The 24,871-nt window shown below is 41.1% G+C and overlaps 1 protein-coding gene and 1 long non-coding RNA gene across 3 annotated transcripts in view; one reads left to right on the top strand and one right to left on the bottom strand.

Annotated features, from left to right (window-relative positions):
* ABCG2 (ATP binding cassette subfamily G member 2 (Junior blood group)) overlaps positions 1-24,871 on the bottom strand; it is a 173,114-nt gene that overhangs the window by 66,325 nt on the left and 81,918 nt on the right. Inside the window, exons 1-2 of one of the 2 annotated variants that reach the window (XM_059173255.1) lie at positions 18,670-18,798; positions 18,222-18,290 (exon numbers count right to left, since the gene is read on the bottom strand). The exons of the other annotated variant lie outside the window; for it this stretch is intronic. The gene's annotated coding sequence lies outside the window, so the exon portion shown is untranslated. Of the gene's footprint in view, positions 1-18,221; positions 18,291-18,669; positions 18,799-24,871 lie in introns of those variants that run through there. 2 annotated transcript variants of the gene reach the window in all.
* On the top strand, positions 18,977-24,620 carry LOC131830727 (uncharacterized). The gene is made up of 3 exons (XR_009353328.1): positions 18,977-19,259; positions 22,316-22,578; positions 24,087-24,620. It is a non-coding gene; the product is annotated as an uncharacterized LOC131830727 (long non-coding RNA).

Below are 24,871 nucleotides of genomic sequence, written 5' to 3'. Positions count from 1 at the left end.
CACATGGCAGGACTCTCCTCCAGAAAGCCAGCCAAAAAACAGCAACAACAACAACAAGAGAACAACCACCACTACTTCATAGATACAACTTTTATTTTTAATTTGTTCCCACTATTCTGGTTCATTTTTCTTATAGATAATTTTTTAATCTATTTACCATCACAGTGAGATGTCCAGTACATCAAATTCATAATAATCTTTTAACCTGAACTTTTTGATACATATACCTGTGTTTTTCTTTTGCTTTTCTATTTTTAAGTTTTTTCAATTTAATTTAATTTTAGCTTAGTTTATTTTTTTGTTTTTATTTTAAAATATTCATGTAGTGTTAAACTTCAAGGTAATCCCCTTTCCCCAGTCAATGCTACCCCTATAGGTAAACCAGTTTTTAATCCCCCTTTATCTTAGGAAAGCTGAGTCCTTTAACGAAGATATCAAGATACATACATGTATCAAGATACATCCAGGAAGAATCAAAACAACCTTCCTCGCCCACACTGAGAATTTATAACCACTCTCCCATCTTTTTCTTCCACCAGTGTTTCTGTGTATTTGTTTTTGTCCTGGTAGTATATAAATCTTATACTTGGGGTTCTTTTTGACGAGGTTCTTTTTTTTGTTTTGTTTTTACGTATTTTTTTTTCTCTTGTCATCTACTTTATCAGTCTTTTTGTTTGTATACTTCATAAATCTTACCCTGGAGCCCATTTGGGCTGGGCCTTCTCTTTTATTTTATATTTCTTCTTTTTTCCTGTCTCTCTCTTTCTTTCTTTCTTTTTTCTTTATTTTGGGTGGGGACTCCTGATTGCTCAGAAGCATTCCAGGGTGCACCTTGCCTGCACCACGATCAATACATTCAGCTACATCCGTTCAGCCATCTCTCACCAAAATGACTAGGAGGAGGAATGCCCAACAGAAGAAAAATTCAGAGGTTGGGCCTTCTGCAACAGAGCTAATGGCTATGGACATAGACAATATGTCAGAAAGGGAATTCAGGCTAACAATTATCTGGGCAATAGCTAGGTTGAAGAAAACCATGGATAACTAAATGGAATTGATTACGGCAGAAGTGAAAGCCACCGGGGATGATGTTCACAATGTTCTCAATGAGTTCCAATCTAATCTAAATTCTCTAAAAGCTAGGGTAACTGAGACAGAAGATAGAATTAGTGATCTGGAGGACAAACAGAGAGAAAGGATCAGGAGGAAGCTTGGAACAAACAGCTCAGAAGCCTCGAAAACAGAATTAGGGAAATAAATGACACCATGAAAAGGCAGTCCTAAGGGGGAAATACATAGCCATTCAAGCCTCCCTCAAAAAAACTGAAAAATCCAGAAGACACCAGCTGTCTCTACACCTTAAAGAACTGGAGAATCAACAACAAATTAAGCCAACTCCACACAGAAGAAGGGAAATAATCACGATTAGAGAAGAGATCAATGAGATAGAAACTAGAGATACAGCAGAACGCATCAATGAAACTCGAAGGTGGTTTTTTGAAAGAATCAATAAGATCAATAAACCATTGGCCACAGTAACCCAAAAGAAAAGAGAGAAGGCCCAAATTAATAAAATTATGAATGAAAAGGGCAAGATCACAACTAACACCAAGGAAATAGAAACAATCATCAAAAAAAAAAAAAAAAAAAGAAAAAGAAACAATCATCAGAAGTTATTATCAACAGTTACATGCCAATAAGTTAAGCAACCTAGATGAAATGGATGCATTCCTGGAAAACTATAAACTTCCAAAATTGAACCAGGAGGAAACTGACATCCTGAGTAGACCAACATCTAGTAACAAGATTGAAGCAGTGATCAAAATCCTCCCAAAAAACAAGAGCCCAGGACCAGATGGATTCCCTGGGGAATTCTACCAAACTTTCAAAGAAGAAATAACACCTGTTCTCCTGAAGCTGTTTCAAAAAGGAAAACTTCAAAAGGAAACTTTTCAGAAGGAAAACTTCCAGACTCTTTTTATGAAGCCAGCATTACCCTGATCCCCAAACCAGGCAAAGACCCCACCAAAAAGGAGAATTTCAGAACGATATCCCTGAAGAATATGGATGCTAAGATTCTCAACAAGATCCTAGCAAATAGGATCCACCAGCACATTAAAACGATTATCCACCATGACCAGGTGGGATTCGTCCCTGGATTGCAAGGATGGTTTAACATTCACAAATTAATCAATGTGATACAACAAATCAATAAGAGAAGAGAGAAGAACCACATGGTCCTCTCAATTGATGCAGAAAAAGCATTTGAGGGCGCCTGGGTGGCTCAGTGGGTTAAGCCGCTGCCTTCGGCTCAGGTCATGATCTCAGGGTCCTGGGATCGAGTCCCGCATCGGGCTCTCTGCTCAGCAGGGAGCCTGCTTCCTCCTCTCTCTGTCTGCCTGCCTCTCTGCCTACTTGTAATCTCTCTCTGTCAAATAAATAAATAAAATCTTAAAAAAAAAAAAAAAAAAAGAAAAGAAAAAGCATTTGATAAAATCCAGCATCTGTTCCTGATTAAAACACTTCAAAGTACAGGGATAGAGGGAACATTCCTGAACTTCATAAAATCTATGAAAAACCCACAGCAAATATCATCCTCAATGAGAAAAAGCTGACAGCCTTCCCTTTGAGATCAGGAACACAACAAGGATGCCCACTCTCACCACTATTGTTGAACACAGTATTAGAAGTACTAGCAACAGCAATCAGACAACAAAGAGAAATAAAAGGTATCCAAATTGGCAATGAAGAAGTCAAACTCTCTTCGCAGATGACACGATACTTTATATGGAAAACCCAAAAGACTCCACCCCCAAACTACTAGAACTCATACAGCAATTCAGTAATGTGGCAGGATACAAAGTCAATGTACAGATATCAGTTTCTTTCTTATACACTAACAATGAAAACACAGAAAGGGAAATGAGAGAATCGATTCCATTTACTATAGCACCAAGAACCATAAGATACCTGGGAATAAACCTAACCCAAGAGGTAAAGGATCTATACTCAAGGAACTACAGAACACTCATGAAAGAAATTGAAGAAGACACAAAAAGATGAAAGACCGTTCCATGCTCTTGGATCAGAAGAATAAACATTGTTAAAATGTCAATACTGCCTAGAGCAATCTATACTTTTAATGCCATTCTGATCAAAATCCCACTGGTATTTTTCAAAGAGCTGGAGCAAATAATCCTAAAATTTGTATGGAATCAGAAGAGACCCCAAATTGCTAAGAAAATGTTGAAAAAGAAAAAAAGAAAAAGTGGCGGCTTCACGTTACCTGATTTCAAGCTTTACAAAGCTGTGATCACCAAGACAGCATGGTATTAGCACAAAAACAGACACATAAACCAGTGGAACAGAGTGGAGAGCCCAGATATGGACCCTCAACTCTATGGTCAAATAATCTTCGACAAAGCAGGAAAAAATACACAGTGGAAAAAAAACAGTCTCTTCAATAAATGGTGATGGGAAAATTGGACAGCTATATGTAGAAGAATGAAACTCAACCATTCTCTTACACCATACACAAAGATAAACTCAAAATGGATAAAACACCTTAATGTGAGACAGGAATCCATCAAAATCCTAGAAGAGAACATAGGCAGTTACCTCTTCGATATCAGCCACAGCAACTTCTTTCAAGATACGTCTCCAAATGCAAAGGAAACAAAAGCAAAAATGAACTTTTGGGACTTCATCAAGATCAAAAGCTTCTGCACAGCAAAGGTAACAATCAACAAAACAAAGAGGCAACCCACGGAATAGGAGAAGATATTTGCAAATGACAGTACAGACAAAAGGCTGATATCCAGGATCTATAAAGAACTCCTCAAACTCAACACACACAAAACAGATAATCACATCAAAAAATGGGCAGAAGACATGAACAGACACTTATCCAATGAAGACATACAAATGGCTATCAGACACATGAAAAAATGTTCATCATCACTAGCCATCAGGGAGATTCAAATCAAAACCAAATTGAGATACCACTTTACACCAGTTAGAATGTTCAAAATTAGCAAGACAGGAAACAACGTGTGTTGGAGAGGATGTGGAGAAAGGGGAACCCTCTTACACTGTTGGTGGGAATGCAAGTTGGTGCAGCTAATTTGAGAACAGTGTGGAGATTCCTTAAGAAATTAAAAATAGAGCTTCCCTATGACCCTGCAATTGCACTACTGGGTATTTACCCCAGAGATACAGATGTAGTGAAAAGAAGGGCCATCTGTACCCCAATTTCCATAGCAGCAATGGCCACAGTCGCCAAATTGTGGAAAGAACCAAGATGCCCTTCAACGGATGAATGGAGAAGGAAGATGTTGTCCATATACACTATGGAGTATTATGCCTCCATCAGAAAGGATGAATACCCAACTTTTGTAGCAACATGGACGGGACTGGAAGAGATTATGCTGCGTGAAATAAGTCAAGCAGAGAGAGTCAATTATCATATGGTTTTGCTTATTTGTGGGGCATAACAAATAACACGGAGGACATAGGGAGATGGAGAGGAGAAGGGAGTTGAGGGAAATTGGAGGGGGAGATGAACCAGGAGAGACTATGGACTCTGAAAAATAATCTGAGAGTTTTGAAGTGGCAGGGGGTGGGAGGATGGGGGAGTCTGGTGGTGGGTATTATGGAATGCACATATTGCATGGAGCACTGGGTATGGTGCATAAACAATGAATTCTGTTACACTGAAAAGAAATTCAATTTAAAAAAAAAAGAATGGATGCTGTACTTTGTCAAATGCTTTTTCTGCGTCTATTGGGAGGATCATGTGGTTCTTATTCTTTCTATTATTAATGTGGTCTATCATGCTGATTGATTTATAATATTGAACCACCCTTACAACCTGGGAATAAATCCCACTTGATGGTGGTGAATGATTCTTTTACTGTACTGTTGGATACAATCTGCTGGCATTTTGTCAAGAATTTTTGCATCTATGTTCATCAGAGATATTGGCTTGTAGTTCTCTTTTTAGTGGACAAACTAGATTTTAAACCAAAGATAGTAACAAGAGATAAAGAAGGGCATTATATAATAAAGGGGTCTATCTCACAAGAAGATCTAACAATTGTAAATATTTATGCTCCCAACTTGGGAGCACCCAAATATATAAAACAATTAACCAACATAAAGAAACTCATTGATAACTACATAATAATAATAACAGAGGACTTTAACACCCCATTTACACCAATGGACAGATCATCTAAGCAGAAAATCAGCAAGGAAACAATGACTTTGAATGACACACTGGACAAGATGGGCTTAACAGATATATTCAGAACATTTTATTATAAAGCAGCAGAATACACATTCTTTTAAAGTGCTCATGGCGGGGTGTCTGGGTTGCTCAGTGGGTGAAGGCCTCTACCTTTGCCTCAGGTCATGATCCCGGGGTCCGGGGATCGAGCCCCACATCAGGTTCTCTGCTTGGCAGGAGCCCGCTTCCCCCTCTCTCTCTGCCTGGCTCTCTGCCGACTAGTAATCTCTGTCTGTCAAATAAATAAATAAAATCTTAAAAATAAATAAATAAATAAATAAAAATTTTACTAAGATTAAATGCTCATGGGACATTCTCCAGAAAAGATCAAATACTAGGTCACAAATCAAGCTTCAACAAGTACAAAAAAGACTAAGATCATACCATGCATATTTTCACACCACAATGCTATGAAACTTGAAGTCAACCACAAGAAAAAATTTGGAAAGACCACAAATACATGGAGGCTAAAGAACCTCAAACTAAAGAATGGAAAAATAAGAAAATTAAAGAAGAAAGAAAAAATACATGGAAACAAATGAAAATGATAATATGAAAATCCAAAACCTTTGTGATGCAGCAAAAGTCGTCATCAGAGGGAAGCATATAGCAATACAGGCCTACCTTAAGAAGCAAGAAAAATATCAAATATGCAACCTAACTTTACACATAAAAGAGCTTGGAAAAGAACAAATGAAGCCTAAAGCCTGCAGAAGAAGGGAAATAATAAAGATCAAAGCAGAAATAAATGATATAGAAGCAAAGAGAAAAACAAAACAGGAGAACAGATCAATGAAACCAGGACTTGGGTTCTTTGAAAAAAAAAATTAATAAAATTGATAAATCTGTAGTCAAACTTATCAAAAAGAAGAGAAGGACCCAAATAAATAAAATCACAAATGAGAGAGGAGAAGTAACAACCAACATCACAAAAATGCAAACAATTATAAGAGAATGTCATGAAAAATTATATGCCAATGAATTGAGCATGGTTTCATGTGGCCTTACAGAAGAATTCTACTAAACATTTAAATGAGTTAATACCTATTCTTCTCAAAGTATTTCAAGAACTATAAGTGGAAGGAAACTTCCAAACTCCTTCTACAAGGCTAGCATTATCCTGTTTCCAAAACCAGACAAGACTCTCTTTCAAATTTTTAAAAAGTTTGTTCATTCTCCCTCAACATCTCCTAGGCCTATAAATGTGAAATTTGGAGTTGCAAGTTATCAACTGGAAACCTTAAGCTTTTGCAGTCCCGGAAGGGCTATGCCCTGAGAATATCGGCAACCCAGAAACAGATCAACTTCTACACAATCAAAGTGACCCATTCATACTTGATTTGTGTGCAAGAAAAAGTTAAATCCACTTTAAAAGTTATCATCATCCAAATTTTCAATAAAAAATAAGCAGACATGCCAGAAAATAGGACCTAATGTTCCGAAAACAGGAAAATAGAAATATACCCACAGGTAATGCAGACTAATCAGACATTGACATATCTTTATAGATATGTAAATCTTTATCTTTAAGAAAATGAATGAAAAGATAATGACCAAAAACTAGAATTTATATTTAAAAAAAAAACAAAAATCAATAGATGAGTTTTTTGTTTTTTTTTTTAAAGATTTTTTCTTTATTTATCTGACAGAGATCACAAGTAGGCAGAAAGGCAGGCAGAGAGAGAGAAGGAAGCAGGCTACCTGCAGAGCAGAAAGCCCGATGTGGGACTCGATCCCAGGACCCCGGGATCATGACCTGAGCCGAAGGCAGAGGCTTAACACATTGAGCCACCCAGGTGCCCCAATAGATGAGTTTAACAGCAATTTAGGCACATTTTAGAAAAGAGAATCAGCAGAACTGGGAGACTTGTATGTAGAGAGCATCCAGAATGAAGCATAGATGAAAATTATCAACATCATGGTAGTGGGGGGTGTCCTCCAGACTGAAAAGGATAAAAATGCCACAAAAGACCCCAAGAGGGGTGCCAGGGTGGTGCCATCAGTTAAGCATCCAACTACTGGTTTCAGATCAGGTCATGATCCTAGGGTCATGAGATTGAGCCCCACGTTGGGCTCCATGCCCAGCATGGAGTCTGCTTGAGATTGTCTCTCCTCTGCCCCTCCTAGGAGCTCATGCTCTCTCTTTCTCTCCCTCTAAAATAAATAAATAAATCTCTTAAAAATAAAAGAGCCTAAGAAACAAACGGGATATGATGAAAACATTCTGGCATACATGAGACTAGAAACCTGGGAGTGGAAAAACTAAAGCAGAATCAAATTTTAAGAATCCTGGCATGCATTTTCTAAAACTGATGAAGTTATTAAGCCACAAACTGAAGAAGCTCTAGGAACATCAAAGCAGGATAAATAAATGAAAATCACACCTGGGCATTTCGTAGTAAAATTGCTAGAAACCAAAGTATTAACTAAGTTATGTTTTTGCACCCAAAACCTGCTCTATTGCTGTCACAGTATAACATTTGATTCAATTTTAGAAACTGGAAAAGTAGGAACCACCCAAAGATTGGCACCCAGGAAATTAAAGGTAAATAGCTTAGTTGTGTGTGGTTTTTTTAAGATTTTATTTATTTATTTGAAAGAGAGAGAAAGTAAGAAAGGATGAGAGCGGGGTGAGGAGAAGAGGGCTGAGCAGGGAGTCTGATGAGGGGCTTGACCCCAGGAATCTGGGATCGTGACCTGAGCGGAAGACTGAGCCACCAAGGTGCCCCTAAATAGGTTAGTTCTAATCTGTGAACACAATGAATGGTAATAATTAGCCAAAATCCTATTCTCTTAAGTAGGTGAAAACAGTGGAAACAAAAATACGGGGTTCAAGTCATTTATAACACTTACATCTTGATTTTATAAATTTCTTAAGCTATGTCTCCATGTCATCAGAAGCCAAAATATGCCAGTTCTAACACCAGCAATCACTTCTATTACCATCTCCACGGGAGGTTTAGCACTTAGGAAGCCACTAATCCTTAAGACTCCTACAGAAAATCAAATAACATAACCAAATTTAAATAGGACATTGGCTCAAGATGAAATCCTCTAATAAGATTTTTTTGTGAGATTTTCTGCTAGTAAAAGGCACCAACTGGAGCTAAAGTACCCCAAAGACCACCCATGCCCATGCAAGGAAGATAGCTAAAATTTACCCATGTGATCACATTTCAGAAGTGTGTGCATATAAAGAGTCCCTTCATTGTGATGGGATTAAGTTTGCGATTCACACTTGTAGGAGCTGCTCAAGAGGATCCCAACCATCTTCCTCAGGGAGATGGCAGGGCTTCAAAAATTCATGAGGCACACATCTAGAGATTAGATAGCTATAACCAAGGCACACCATCCAGCTAAGGCACATTGTACACATACACACAAAAAAGACAACTTTTTATTTCTAACACCAATATGGAACAATGCATTACTCCAAGACGAAACAAAAAACATACAGCAATAATTACAAAAGAAGAAAACACAACAACCATAGCACCATATTAACCTCAAAGGGCTTGATCTCCAGTTAAGACCGTATACTGCGTTTAGAGGAATCACCAAAAGTAACTGCCTCCAAGTAAACATTAATCTTTCCCTATGGTCAGAAGCTTTCTGGACATACGTGTTGCTAACATTGGATTAGCATTATCTTCTTTTGTACATAAAAAACAACCAAAATTGGGGCCCCTGGGTGGCTCAGTGGGTTAAGTGTCTGCCTTCAGCTCAGGTCATGCACCCTGCCTTCGGCTCAGGGTCCTGGGACTGAGCCCCGAATCAGGCTCTCTGCTCAGCAGGGAGCCTGCTTCCCCCCACTCTTTGCCTGCCTCTCTGCCTACTTGTGATCTCTTTCTCTGTATCAAATAATTATTAAAAACTGTATTAAAAACAAAAACAACTTAATTCCCTATCGCAAAAACCGCCTTCCCACCTTGTTGTTCCTTCCCTCCTCCCAGAACATCTGCTGGTCCTCATCGCGTCTTATCCCTTTCTGTATCCTAGACCTACTGCAAGAATATTTATTTTTAAAGGTTTATTTATTTATTTATCTTGAGAGAGAGAGAGAGAGAGAAAGAGAGACAGTGTGAGGGGGAAGGGGCAAGGAGAGAGGAAGAGTGAGATCCAAGCAGACTCCATGCAGAGTGCGGAGCCTGATACGGGGCTTGGCTCAATCTTACGACCCTGATATCATGACCTGAGCTGAAACCGGGAGTCAGATGCTCAACTGACTACACCAGCCAGATGTCTCCCGAAACATTTACTAAGCTGCAATTTCCACAATATTTTAACTGTGTTCTGAAATTAGTCTGTAAATATCTTTACATAACACTGAAGTCAGCAATTTAATAAGAGGCAAGTATGTGACACTTTGCAAAAAAAACCAGCCCTTATACATTTATGTCTACATATATCTGTAGAGCTAGTTTCCCAAGACCAATGGAACTAAACTGTACACACGGCGCGCGTACACACACACACACACACACACACACCACCGTATTCAAATCAAATGGATTTATATTAAATGTCAAATCAGATGCTATAAAATTTATAATCAGACACACAAAATATGAATTGAATTATGAATACACTGTTGATAATGGGTACAATAACATAATAAAGTAAAGAGAAGCATACAAAGGGCTTCACAAGTCACTCGAACCCAGCCTACTCTGCTGTCTGGCCTGATAATATCACTTAGCCAGCTGGAAAAATCCTTTCAAGCATGATCGAAGGGCTTTAAATAATGAGATTCTTTTCCCCTTTCCAGCTGTCCCTATTCTGGTGATCGGACCGATGCCACCTTTTCTCTCTTCTTGTTTTCTACTAGTGAAGCCACATTTTTACTTTTTTGAAAAGTTAGAACAGTCTTCTGCCATAGATGTTGCCATATTGACTATAAGGATGATAACCTGCATTTTAAAATGACCTTCTCCTCTATGTCACTCTTCACCATACTTACAATCTGAAAGTCTACTGTAAACAGAATGCATAATACAATAAAAGTTGCAGAGAGATAAGAAAAGTTCACAGGTTAATTCTAAAGTCCTTAGCCAGACACCTGCCCACAATTATGACTAATGCTCACACTAGAAGAAGCCAGGAGAGCCTCAGGTCAAGAATTCAGGGCCTTCCTCTTACATTCTTTCCTTCATGCTAACACGAGTAAATGGAGAGTTTTAACACTGCCTCGCAGTCACAAGGACAGGCTGTGTAGGCAAACCTCCTTCAACTATTTACTACGATGCCAAGAGACTACAATCCTGACTGGAGTTAGGGGGTCTCAAGTCACTGTCTGGTGATTACTATAAAACTTGTGGACAGAAAACAAAAGCAGGAAGAGTATAGAGCATTGTTCGAAAGGGAACTTAAAATCTGACTTTTAACTTCCATAAATTACCCCCTGCATTTCAAAAGTCATCTATCAATCAGTGGGTATTCACATGATCTGTGATTTGACAGATCCACCCTGAGGCATCCAATGTTGACACCATATTCAGGTCTAAAGTCTGCTCAGCAACAGAGTTGGAATCAGACTGTTCAAGTCTTCGGGACAAGGAAACAAGCCCAGAATGGCAGTCTAGGCCCCCACAGCATTGCGGCAGAGTGATCTGGGAAACATGGTGTGAAGCACAGGGTCAGCCAGACAGAGCAACAGAGAACTCATCATGGAAGGCATGTATGATCAGTGAGAAGCCACCCAGGCCTTTTAAGCAAGATGTCTGATCTGAACTAAGTTGTTTGTTTGTTTTTTTTAAGATTTTATTTATTTATTTGACAGACAGAAGTCACAAGTAGGCAGAGCAGCAGGCAGAGAGAGAGGAGGAAGCAGGCTCCCCACCAAGCAGAGAGCCTGATGTGGGGTTCGATCCCAGGACCCCGGGATCATGACCCGAGCCGAAGGCAGAGGCTTTAACACACTGAGACACCCAGACACCCACTGAACTAAGTTTTTAAACTGCTGTTCTGGCAGGTACATGGCAAGCAGAGCACAGGGGCCAGTTAGAAGAAAGCAGGTCTCAACTGCTTGGACAAGAGGATAAGCCTCGGTAATGACAGAGGGGACATCAAAAACTCAAGGACTCAGGGCGCCTGGGTGGCTCAGTGGATTAAGCCGCTGTCTTCGGCTCAGGTCATGATCTCAGTGTCCTGGGATCGAGCCCTGCATCCGGTTCTTTGCTCAGCGGGAGCCTGCTTCTCTCTCTCTCTCTACCTGACTCTCCGCCTACTTGTGATCTCTCTCTCTGTCAAATAAATAAATAAAATCTTTAAAAAAAAAAAAAAAAAAAAACTCAAGGACTCACTTCCAATGTGGTAAGTTTTAGAAGCCTGTAAGACATCTGAGAGAGAGAGATCTTCAGTTAGAAAACTCAGAACCATAAACAAGACTCTTGTGGATTGCAAACAACCCCACCCTCCTGGGGTCTACCTAATATGATAACGTACTGCTTTTTTATTTTTAAAAAAACACTACAGAGCCACATTTGATGGAGCACCCAAGTGTAAACTCTTTCCAAGAGGCACTGATGGATTTACACTGTCACACACAATTGTAAAGTTTAGGATCTTGGCAGCTGCAGTAAATTTCAAAAATCCAAATAGAGGATCTTTGTCCTTGGTCTCCTCAGCCCCTTGATCTCGTGCTCCCTACTAAGTCCTTCAGACACACAACCTTGGAACTGTCTTCTCACCCACCTATCTTTTTCATCTTTTATCCATCTCCTATCCTTCCAGCCTACTGCTTCTATTTATCTCAAGACAACACCCCAGGACTCCCTCTGTTCGCACCCAAAGTTAACCTTCGACTCTCCTTATGATTTAAAGACATTTTGCACATTACAAAGATAGGACCTATGCAGATGTCCCCTTTACATATATTCAGCCATTAGTCAAAAATGTAATTTAACTAAGCTACTTAACAACAACAATTAAATTCCTGCTTTCCTTTTAGAGCCTAATAAATTAAAGTTTTGTGTTCATTCTGTTTGTTTTGTAAGCACTTACAGGTCACTACTTGAGAAAAACTGGGAACTTTTAAAAACTCGAAACCCTGACAATTTTATTTATTTCCCATAAGAGACTAACCCTAAACTGTCAACTACACTGAGGTCTTCTATAATGTTTGATATTTAAAGCATTATCCGGGGGCACCCAGGTGGCTCAGTCGGTAAGTGGCTGCCTTCAGTTCAGGTCATGATCCTAGGGTCCTGGGATCGAGCCCTGCATCAGGCTCTCTGCTCAGTGGAGAGCCTGCTTATCCCTCTCCCACTCCCACTGCTTGTGTTCCCTCTCTCGCTGTGTCTCTCTCTCTGTCAAATAAATAAATAAAGTCTTAAAAAAAATAAAAAGCATTATCCCATTTGTACCCATGCACTTGCTAGGTCACAAATTTATTGAACTTAAAAAGCCCAAAGTAACTCCAGTAACACTCTTAGTGCCCAGATCTTGGTTTCTCAAATAAAGAACCAGAGTGTCTTAGAGAAATGGTTGATTCCAGGGTTAGGACACAGAAAATACAAAACGAGCCTAGAGCATTCTGTGGTACCAGCAAGTAAGATTAAAGCTTTTTAGAGTTGGGATAAGGGGGCAAGTGGAATGTTAGAAGGGCACAGAGGCCAACCTGAAAGAAAGTTCTAGTGGCCAAAGCTGGAAGAGTTTGAACAGCAAGTTAAGTAACAACCCATAAAATAACAACTATCCATGCATCTGTACTGATACAAATAGTTGAACAAATAAATGGGGGAAAAAATTCTAATCAGTAAACACAGAAGAATGAGAAAAAAAAAATGTATGATCACCATCAGAACAATAAACTACAGGGGCTCCTGGGTGGCTCAGTGGGTTAAGCAGCTGACCCTTGGTTTCGACTCGTGTGGTGATCTCACAGGTGTGGGATCAAGCCCCATGTCAGGGGCTTCATGCTAAGCTCAGAGATTCTCTCTCTCCTCTCCCTCTACCCCTCCCCACTCATGCTCAAGCTCACACTCTCTCAAATAAATACATAAAATCTTTTAAATAAATAAGAACAATATAGTCCAATGTACATCCAATTCTACCAATGCATGCAAAATTAGTGAATAAAAGTTTAAGGAGAAACAGAACACTCACACAGCCCGAGCTTCTCTTCCAAGATATCTACTAATTACAAAGAGAAAAATAACTTTCCACTGGGGACCAGGCAAACAGCACCTTAATCAAGGGTTACATCAGCGACATCACAGGCCCTGGACATGACGCACTGAGATTCCTTCCAGTATTTTTTCCCCAAATGCGTAACTTCAATGTGATCATGAGAAAACCTCAAGTACTAATTGAGGAATAGCCTACAAAATAACTGACCAGTACTCTTCACAAGTTCATAGACTGGATGTTGAACAGAAAAAGGATAGTGAAAAGCCACTGAACTCCGAAGAAGTCTATAGTTTCGATAACAGTAAAATAATCTCACACTAATGTGAATCTATCCGTTTTGACAATTTAACTACAGTTTCACAAGATGTTACGGGAACTCTCTGTACCATATTTTTCTGCAACTTTTCAGGAAGCCTAAAAAATTACTTCAAAACAGCACATAAAAATCAGTAATCAAAGAACCCCAATCTTTTTTCAGTATTTATAACAGAAGCATAATGTCAGACTTAAAATGCCATCTTTGGGGCTGTCTGGGCAACACAGTCTGTGGAGCATCCGACTCTTGGTTTCAGCTCAGGTCGTGATCTCAGGGTTGTGAGATCCAGTCCAGCGTCTGGCCCTGCACTTAGCACAGGGTCGGCTTGAGATTCTCTCTCCCTCTCCCTCTGCCCCACCCCCCCACTTGTGCTCTCTTGTTCTCTCTCTCTCTCTCTTTCTTTCAGAAAAAAACAAAACAAACTTTAAAAAAAAAAAAAATGCCATCTCTGGGGGCGCCTGGATGGCTGTCTGCCTTCAGCTCAGGTCATGATCCCAGGGTCCTGGAATCAAGCCCTGCATGGGGCTCCCTGCTCCGCCAGAAGCCTGCTTCTCCCTCTCCCAGTCCCCCTGCTTGTGTTCCCTCTCTCACTGTCTCTCTCTCTGTGTCAAATAAATAAAATCTTTTAAAAAATTAAATTAAATTAAAAATGTCATCTGTGTTCTTGAAAACTTCAGCAAGAGCTATACAAACCCAACCACCGCTGTAGGCATTCTGGAAAGCATTGTTTTATAATACATTTGTTATATGTGTTTTATGACACATTTATAGTGTTTTATAGACACAACTATAACATCTCTTTCTTGTTACTCTGGCATATTTATGATTAGCTGAAATTCAAATGACATGAAGGTTGTGAGAGACTCCTAAAAGCCAAGCTTCAACGGCTATATCACTTTACACTGAGAAGGAAGAGCAAGAAGCTTCCCTTGTGTAAAATTGTTCTCCAGAAGTGATTTGTCCTCTTCCTTGAGGAAGCAGAAGACTAGCTGAGGACAAAACACAAGCTGACATCCTGCAAACCACAACCCTCCCCCGCCCCCCACTCATGGAGGGACTTGTGTGACATTCTTTCTGAAAGCCCTAACTCTCTTAATGTTTATGTCTTGCTAGAGGGAAAAACCTTAACTTGATGATGGCAAGGCCTCCGGGATCTTGTAAGTCCTCTTTAGTAGATGAAAGTTCTTTTGAAAACCTCATTTACTTTTCCTTATCTCCCCCAACCCCATAGTACATAATCAATTGTTCCTCACAACCCCTGAACAGCTCTTTCTGCCCCCGGGGCTCCCTTGCTTTCATAAAACGGCCATTTTGGACCAAAGATGTCTCAAGAATTCTTTCCTGGTCATTGGCTCCAGACCTCATCCTAGCAAACCTCACCTATGTTTCAAAACCACATCACTTATATGGGTGGAAATAGTGAAGGGAGAAAAACAGCAATTTGCTTTTTGTTGAAAAATTCAAAACACTTTAATTTGCCTCTGGGTTGGGACAGCACTCTATGAGGTAAGATGGAACACATCTCCCTGAGGGGTGGGGAGATGCGTATCTACCTCTGTGTCTGAATACAATGGGTGGTTTGTAGCTCCAGGGAACATTCCTCCAATTTTACCCTTCCAGTTACCAGGGAAATGACAACAACCTAATGCTAACCTGACCCCAAGTACTAATCTCCAGCCAGCTCCTGTCTGAAGAGTAGTAAGATTTTTTTCAGTTGCAAACCCAAAAAGATCGGGCTGGTGATCAGTAAAGTGCAAGAAACCTCCTTCAGTGGAGTTTCAGACCTGGCCAAGATTTTGCTCCGCCCTTCTATCAAAAACAGAAGGTCTTCGGAATCGTGATGAGAACTGCAATTTGGCTTTACTCACAAACCCCCTGCCTGGGTTTTTAAACAGCCCATCATTCATCTATAAAATATAAAAGATTTATCCCTTAATAAACCAAACAACCGGGACACTACTAACGTCCCACATTAGGACTCTCTGAATGAGTATTCATCTCTATGAATAAGCTAATAGTGTGGCTCAAAAATTAGATACCCACTTTCTAACGGTATCTCAGCGACGCAGAATACCTGCTTCAAAAAGCGATGGGGGAGAGCCTGGCATGAGAAGGGGGAGTACCTGCCAGTAGGTTTCGAGGGGAGAGGATGAAGAAATGTGATGGTTCTACACACCATACTTTAAGTAGATGAACTGTGGGATATGTGAGCTCTGTGATGCGGGGGAAAAAATAAAGTCCGAACCATCCAGACACTTTATTATCACTGATTCACAACCTAGAGTGAGCTGGGAGCTGATATTTTAAAGGACAAATTTTAGCTTCCTGTGGGTAGACCCATGTATCCTATATCCTATAGAGACGATAGTCATTCAGGTTCTTTTAATTTTCACTAAAAAAAATCTCAACCCTAACCTATCACCCCAGTAAGCAACACAGATTAAGCCTTCCCTATTGATATAACCTTTAACTGCTGCCAAACTTCTATCAAAAACTCCCGACAGAGACAAATATAGGGTATTTTGGTTTTGTTTTTAAAAATTTTATTTATTCATTTGGCAGAGAGAGACACAGTGAGAGAGGGAGCACAAGCAGGGGGAGTGGGAGGAGAATCAGGCCTCCTGGAAGCCTGATGTGGGGCTGGACCCCAAAACCCTAGGATCGTGACCTGCGCCGAAGGCAGACATTTAATGACTAAGCCACCCAGGCACCCTAAATACGGTGTATTTAAAGAACATTAGATCCATCCATCCATCTATAAAATCATCCATCTATAAAATATAAAAGATTTATCCCTTAATAAACCCCAAACCATCAAACAACAGCATGTGTGACCAAAGGTCTCAGACACCACAAGGGTTTCTTATTACCCTTAGGGTAAGGAAAATTGTAACTACAGCGAACGGTCCTAGAAAATGCACTACTGCATGTACTACATGGATGGGCACACAGGATGCTCTCCCATGCCATTTACAGTCTCCTTTGCATCTTTTGTAAATGTTAGGAAAAGCTTTTCTATGGAGCTGATACGTTTCCCCCTTTATGCTCATTGATTTGTGTGACTGATCATCCCTTTTTATTATGGCTTCCAGAGGCAACATTAATTTGCACAGCATCTGTCCAAGTCCATTTTAACGTGCTTTCCTTTACACTATTTTATTTTCCACTTGGAATACTTAATGCTCACCTCAAATGTTTCATGGATGCTTAATAAAAATAAATGCAGAAATAGATCTTGGCTCTAAGTGTATTTTAACAGCATCTTAATACAAAAGAACGTGTTTCCTAAGGGAGTTGTTGCTGAATGCACTGGGGCTGGAGAAAAGATAACCAACACACATTTATACTATAAATCTATTTCTTTCTAAAAGTGGAATGAGCTTTTATATTTCCACTGCTAGGCAAGAAAATAAAACTAGGCAACATTAGTTACTTTTGTAACTGTAAATTTACAATCTAATTTTTTTGATCTTGTATTTTTCTTTATTGTTCTAACTTCTTCAGAATTATTTTTTCCAAAGATCTTATTTATTTACTTGAGATACAGAGAGCATGTGTGGGGGTCAGGGGGAGACAGAGAAGCTGGCTCTAAGCTGAGCACGACACTGGAATTATGACCAGACCAGAGCCAAAGGCAGACGCTTAACTAACTGAACCATCCAGGTGCCCTGCTCTAGTACAATGTTTAATAATAACTGTAATACGCTGGTTAACTTTTTGAATTCAATCATTAAAAACCAACTATACACACACACACACACACACACACACACACACACACAATTACAAAAGGGAGCTCAATAACTTTTTAGCAAGCCATTCAAAAGTTGTGGACAAAACTTTATGTCCTGGGACGCCTGGGTCTCTCAGTGGGTTAAACATCTGCCTTCCCCTCAGGTCATGATCCAAGGGTACTAGGATCCAGCTCCACATGGTCTCCCCACTAGGCGGGAACCCTGCTTCTTCCTCCCCCACTCCCCCTGCTTGTGTTCCCTCTCTCGCTGTGTCTCTGTCAAATAAATAAATAAAATCTTTCAAAGTATATATACATATATAGGTACATATATATACACATACCTACCCTGGGGCTAAGAAAAAAAAGACAAAATGATTGGTTAATCCCTTTAAAAGTACTAACATTAACAAATTCTCTCCTACCTTGTAGTAACTTCTGTGCTTAGTTAAGTTTTTACCCATTTACTATCTATCAACTCTTGTTCCATACATTTGGAGAAAGCCAGTTTGCCGTCTAGTTCTTAAGACACACCACCGGAAACAAAATCAGCTGGCACCAAGGCACTGATTTCTGAAAAAAAACGGTCTGAAATCTGGATTTGGATTTCACATTCATTTCCAAGTGAAATTGGGAAGGACTAACTAAAACCTAGTCGTCTCAACTGAAGTTTTCTATTTTCTACCAAATGTCCGTGCAATACCCACCAGATCTTTCAAGCCACACATCCCAAATGGCTTTCACCACGTACTCACTCAGTTTAGTAGAGGTTCAGTTCCACCGAGGTCTTCGATCTCAGAGTCCGTGTGTCCAGAGGCAGAGCCCTAACAATTGTTTATATAGACGCTGAGCTGAGTCAGCCAAACCTTCCAAACGTACCCTAAGGAAGCAGCTCTTAACAATAGCATCAAGCATCTGTACCGTGCTTTCTAAATCGGGAAGAGCTTTTCTAACATCTCCCTGGCTCTTTTCCAGGCTGCTTTCTTCCCGCGACTCCCAGTCTCTGCAGGACTGTCTGGGACTCCCTCTTGCCTCCCGCGCGCTCCGGACTCCAGGTCGAACCGCGCGGGACTCAGGACACCGCGGGCGCGCACAGCGCACCCCATCCCCCACCGCGCCGGGCGACCCGCCCTGACCCACGCGCTCGGCTCGGCGGACGGCCCACCCACGGTGTCCGCGCGCTCCCGCCTGGCCGGCACTCACACGCGCAGCTAGCGGCCCGGGAAGACGCCCGGCCGGGGCTTAACTGTCGGGAGCGGCGGGCCAGGGCGGCCAGGGCTGCGAAGAGGCGAGCGCCGGCAGCGCCGACGCCGGCTTCGCCTTCGTTATCCCCCCGCCGCAGGCCGGGAGAGCGCAGGGCGGCGGCTCCCTCGGGGTCCGACCAGAGGAGTAGCGCCGCCTGCCTGGCCGCGATAAAGCGCCCTACGGCCGCCGCGGAGCAGCGCGCGGGTGGGCGGCCAGGAAACGAAACAGGACACTGGCTCGAGGGCCATCCTCCTGCGGGACCCAGGTCACGGAGCTGACTCACCCAGAGCGCGCATGGACAAACCCCAAAATCCCGCCTTGCCGGGTCTGTACGAAAGGACAGTGGTGATTAGCCCTGGTAATCACAGGACGCTACCGGAGCTGATGGATACGAGCTCGAACCTGGACGGATTTGCTCACCGTGTCCCGCGCCCTAAGCTCCGAGGGACGCTGACACCGAGGGTTTTTTTTTTTTTTTTTTCCTATCAAACACGTTGCCCACCCCGAGAGCAAGTAGGTCTCTATAGAATGAGCTTCTGAGAAATTAGGTGATTACTCCCCAAAACAATAACTTAAGGAATTGAATCTAATACGGGGGGGGGGGGGGGGGCGGGGGGACGAGGAACAAGTTGAATGAAAATATTACTTCGAACGATTTGAGTGTATTCTGCACACATTTTTTAAAGATTTTATTTATTTATTTATTTATTTATTTATTTATCAGAGAGAGAGAGAGAGGACACAAGTAGGCAGAGTGGCAAGGAGAAGCAGGCTCCCCACTGAGCACAGAGCCTGATATGGGACTTGGTCCCAGGACCCTGGGATCATGACCTAATCTGAAGGCAGCGGTTTAACCGCCTGAGCCACCCATGTGTACCTTCACTCTCTTGTAATAAATAATTCTCTGTAATACTGTTCGCATGAGAAAGCTGGAAAGTGTGCATATTCAAGAAAGGGTTTGGTTATCAGGCTTTATGAGTGTTTATGACTTTCCCAAAATTTGCCTGTTGCAGATACTCTTGAAAATTAATACTTATATCTACTTTCTGATTTGCGTTTACAAACAAAAATCAAATTATTTAAAGCAACACCAGGTATTACTATTAACTCTTTTTTAACTGTTAATTCTTTTTTTTTTTTTTAAGATTTTATTTATTTGTCAGAGAGAGAGGAGCAAGAGTGAGCACAGGCAGACAGAGTGGCAGGCAGAGGCAGAGGGAGAAGCAGGCTCCCTGCTGAGCAAGGAGCCGGATGTGGGACTTGATCCCAAGACACTGGGATCATGACCTGAGCCAAAGGCAGCTGCTTAACCAACTGAGCCACCCAGGCGTCCCTTAACTGTTAATTCTTAACCCCTTACAGGAAATCTTTAATCACAGGGCATCTGGCTGGCTTAGTTGGTGAAGTGTGTGACTCTTGATTTCAGGGTCGTGAGTTCAAGCCCTATGTTGGGCGCAGAGACTACTTTAAAAAGGGTAAGTTTCAGGGGTGGCTCAGTGGGTTAAGCCTCTGCCTTGGGCTCAGGTCATGATCTCAGGGTCCTGGGATGGAGCTCCGCATGGAGCCCTGCATCAGGCTCTCTGCTCCGCAGGGAGCCTGCTTCCCCCTCTCTCTCTGCCTGCTGCTTTGTCTACTTGTGATCTCTCTGTCAAAAAAATAAATAAAATCTTTAAAAATATAAATTAATAAATTTTAAAAGACATTTAAAGACCTGTATACAAATATATTTGTCATTTTAGGCCAGGACTGAGAAAAATTTTTCAGAGACGGCTTTTAATAACTGCTTGCAAAATTTTAAAACACCCACTAAAGAACAAAATTTTACTGATGTCAGTAAAGATTTTTTAAATTGCTAGCAAATTCTAAAGGCAATTCCAAGAGGGGACTTGTAAAAATGGGGGGAAAATATACATAAAATTGATGAAAAGCACATTTAGAAAAGAAACAGGACAATAGGTTGAATATAGCACTGTGTAATATGTAAAACAAAAACAAACCAAAACCTTATGCATAGAAAATAGCTGGCAATACAAGAAAAAAATTTTTTTTTTCTGGGTTGTGACATTATGGTTCTTTTTTTTCTTCTATTTTAGTGTAATTTTCTAAAATTTTTTAGTGCAGATATACAACTTTTATTTTGGAAAAAAGAATTTTGTTTAAAAGTAAATCAGTAAGGGATGCCTGGATGGCTAGCCAGTTAAGCATCTGCCTTAAGCTCAAGTCATGATCCTCGGGCTGGAATCGAGTCTCAGAGAGGGGCTCCTAGCTCAGCAGGGAGCCTGCTTCTCCCTCTGCCTACCACCCCCCTTTGTGTTATTTCTCTCCCCACACACAAATAAAACCTTTTTTAAAAAAGTAAATCAGGGGGCACCTGGGTGGCTTAGTGGGTTAAAGCCTCAGGTCATGATCTCAGGGTCCTGGGATTGAGCCCCACGTCAGGCTCTCCGCTCCTCGGGAGCCTGCTTCCCTTCCTCTCTCTCTGCCTTGTGATCTCTGCCAAATAAATAAATAAAAATCTTTAAAAAAAAAAAAAAAAAGTAAATCAGGGACGCCTGGGTGGCTCAGTTGGTTAAGCTGCTGCCTTCAGCTCAGGTCATGATCCCAGGGTCATAACCCCAGGGACCTGGGATCGAGTCCCACATGGGGCTCCTTACTCAGCAGGGAGCCTGCTTCTCTCGCTGCCCCTGCCTGCCTCTCTGCCTGCTTGTGTGTACACTCTCTCTCTCTCTGGCAAATAAATAAAATCTTTTTTAAAAAAAAGTTTTTTTAAAGTAAATCAATAAAATGCCAGTGTTTTAGTCAGTAAAAAATATATGACAATACTTAAAGACAGAACCTCACCTAAAATAGGGCTAAAAATCACTAAAACAAAAAATTTTCTACCTTATTTTTAGTAGAATTTTTAAAGGAGTTTTATTTTTTCATATTGATAAATCAGTGTATATGCTCGCTAAAATTACATTAATTCCTATTCTCACTCTAATACTCACTACAGCTGATCACTGCCATCAAATTCTGTTTGATAAATTCAGATTAGAGTCAGCCTTTCATGAATGCATTGCATTATTAAGAAATGCGTCATTTTAGCTTATAAGTTAGCATTTTATTTTGGGCTAATCATCTTCAAATTCCCTGTCTTCTCTTTTAGTGTTTGAGTGTTTTATGTCACAGAGTATAGGGAAGAAGGAACATAAAGATGACCTTCCTGGAGCACCTGGGTGGCTCAGTGGGTTAAAGCCTCTCCCTTCGGCTCAGGTCACGATCCCAGGGTGCTGGGATTGAGCCCTGCATCAGGCTCTCTACTCACAGGAATCCTGCTTCCCCCTCTCTCTGCCTGCCTCTCTGCCTACTTGTGATCTCTCTCTCTCTCAAATGAATAAATAAAGTCTTAAAAAAAAAAAAAAAGGTCACTTGTTCACCTGAGCTCTCGCGAAAACTGGATAGAGTAATAATTTTAATCTCTTTAAATCTGATAACAAATGGCAGTGTTTCGATTTACATCTCTTAGATTTAGTGAGAGTAAACTTTTTTAATGTTTAATGATCATTTGTGGTTTATTTATAAATTGCCTATGTAAGGCCTTTTCCCATTTCTCTCTATAAAGTTCTTAGGTTGCAGAACAAGGAAGGAGGAGACTGGTTCTCTGAAGAACGTTGATCTGCTGGGCTGTCTCCAAGTTAGTTGAAGTCACTGTCATATTTTACAAGCCTTCCAATCAAACCACAGAATTATCAAAAGTAACGATTTCTTTACAATCCTAATGGAAAGCTCTGGGGCCATCTGGAGTCCATACCTGTGAAACACACATTGAAGATCTCAAATGCGCCCCTGGCAGGAGTAAGGTGTCCCCAAGTGCTTTTGTGACAGGTAAGGACAGACAAATAGGGAAGATGCCCTCAGGGGAAGGGAGCAGACAGACTCTTTCATGGAATCAATGAAGCCTCACTTCTTGAAAACTCCAAAAATAATGGGAAGTTTTTCTTTTTGTGGGGGAGGAGGAGGTGATAATACACATCCTGTGTGGTTTTCGCCAGGTATTCATGTTTGGTGGAAAGTCAGCAACAGACACAGGCAAAGGCTACAGATTCGCTTAATGCTGATAAATGGTATGGCTTCTTGTAAGAATGGCAACCAAAGCCAAATCAAAAACAGTATTCTCATTAAAGGAGCAAACCTCCTGGACTTGTAACGCCATGAAACAGTCACTCTACTATCAAAGCTCCCATACAGACCAAACGAGAAGCTCTCTTCCTCTTTCTCATAGGAGTTTTAATACCATCCTAGATTTTCCCAGCTGCCCCGAGCTCTCGGTCTATTCTCCAGCCTGACCACCAAGGGCGAGGAGCTGGTAAGGACTCAGTACCTTCCTCAGCACTTCAAGTGGTGAACTTCTCAGGGTCAATTTTCCCCTTACAAGTCCAGGTTTCAGACAGAACCTATTATGGACCTGGGGGCATTTGTATATAACACCTGTAATGGGTCCAGTATATTTATTTTCACTACTCCCAAATAAAAACCATTTTTAAAAAAGCAAATAAAAAACAGTACAGGTGGCTGTAGGCACTGAGTTCCCCCATGGCTCTTTTTAGAGCCACTAGAGACATTTGATGAACTCCAGAAGAGAAAGATCAGCCTATAAAGGGCTTGAACACTGATGAGTAAGTGAAGGAGTAGAAACAGGGTGTAGATAACTCTTACCAAAGGTTTCACTATAACAAGAAGGTAAGAGAAAGGAGCGTCTCTTGAAACTATCTTAGGGAGCACCTGGGTGGCTCAGGGTTTAAGCCTCTGCCTTCGGCTCAGGTCATGATCCCAGGGTCCTGGAATGGAGGCCCACATCAGGCTCTCTGCTCAGCAGGGAGCCGGCTTCCTCCTCTCTCTCTGCCTGCCTCTCTGCCTACCTGTGATCTGTCTGTCAAATAAATAAATAAATTTTTTAAATCTTTAAAAAAAAACCATCTTGGGGTTCAAAGAATATATTTCTTATTTGGTTAAGTTAGGTAGGCTGGAATATGTGTGCACACCAAGAGGAAGTCACAGAGAAGAAACGGTAGTTAACTGGTGTGATCAGGTCCCTTACGAAGTGAAAGAGGAATTAGCATTAGAAAAGGAAATTTCTTTTAATTATGGCAGAAAGAAAGGGCATAAGGATGAGTCCTCATGCAGATGAGTGTTTTAGTAAGGGAAAGAAAGAAAATGGAAAGAAGTACACTTTCTCTCTGAAGCTGGAGGATCTGCTGAAGGTATCAAGTGAAAGCAAAGACAAGGGACTTAACCCTGAAATAGACCTCTATTTGTTTCCTATGGTGCCATAACAAATTCCCACAAACTTAATGGCTTAAGACAATAAAATGTGTTACTCTACATTTCCATAGGTCAGAAGTCCAAACTGGGCCTGACTGGGCTAAAATCAAAGATGCCAGCAGGTTTGTATTCCTTTCTGGAACTTTTCCAGATTTTAAAGGGCAGATGCATCCCTTACTCATGGTCCCTTCCTCTTGCTTCCAAGCCAACAGCAGAGCATCACTCTGACCTTGCTTCTGTTACCGTATCTTCATTCTGCTTCCCTCTTCTACTTTGACAGCACTCTTGTGATTACTTTAGACACACTGGATAAGCCCTGATAATCTTTCTACCTTAAAGTCATTTCATTAGCAACCTTAATTTCATTGTCAAACTTAATTCTCCTTTAGCAGGCAAACTAACACATTTACCTTCTGACTATTAGAACATGACATCTGGGTTGCCTGGGTGGCTCAGTTAAGTGTCTGCCTTAAGCTCAGGTCATGAGCCTGGGGTCCTGGGATCGAGTCCTGCATTGGGCTCCCTGCTCAGGCTCCAGAGAGCCTGCTTCTCCCTCTGCCTGCCTCTCCCCCTGCTTGTGCTCTCTTGGTTTCTCTCTCTTTCTCTCTTTCTCTCTCTCTGAGAGAGAATAAATAAATAAATAAAATCTTAAAAAAAAAAAAAAAAAGGACATGACATCTTTGGGAGGCCATTATTCTGCCTAATACAAGGCCCTAAGAAAACAAAGAGGATGCTAATAGCTAATGGGGAAATGTTGGGGTTCCGAGCCAAAGGCTAAGAAAGAATTCTTGAGATGTCTTGGGTGCAAACAGGTATTTTTATTAAGGCACGGGGACAGGAGCTACGGGCAGAGAGG

Source organism: Mustela lutreola, chromosome 1, assembly GCF_030435805.1.
Source record: "Mustela lutreola isolate mMusLut2 chromosome 1, mMusLut2.pri, whole genome shotgun sequence".
Taxonomy (NCBI): domain Eukaryota; kingdom Metazoa; phylum Chordata; class Mammalia; order Carnivora; family Mustelidae; genus Mustela; species Mustela lutreola.
Note: the sequence above shows the minus strand (reverse complement) of the source record. Positions and strands in the feature narration are given on the sequence as shown.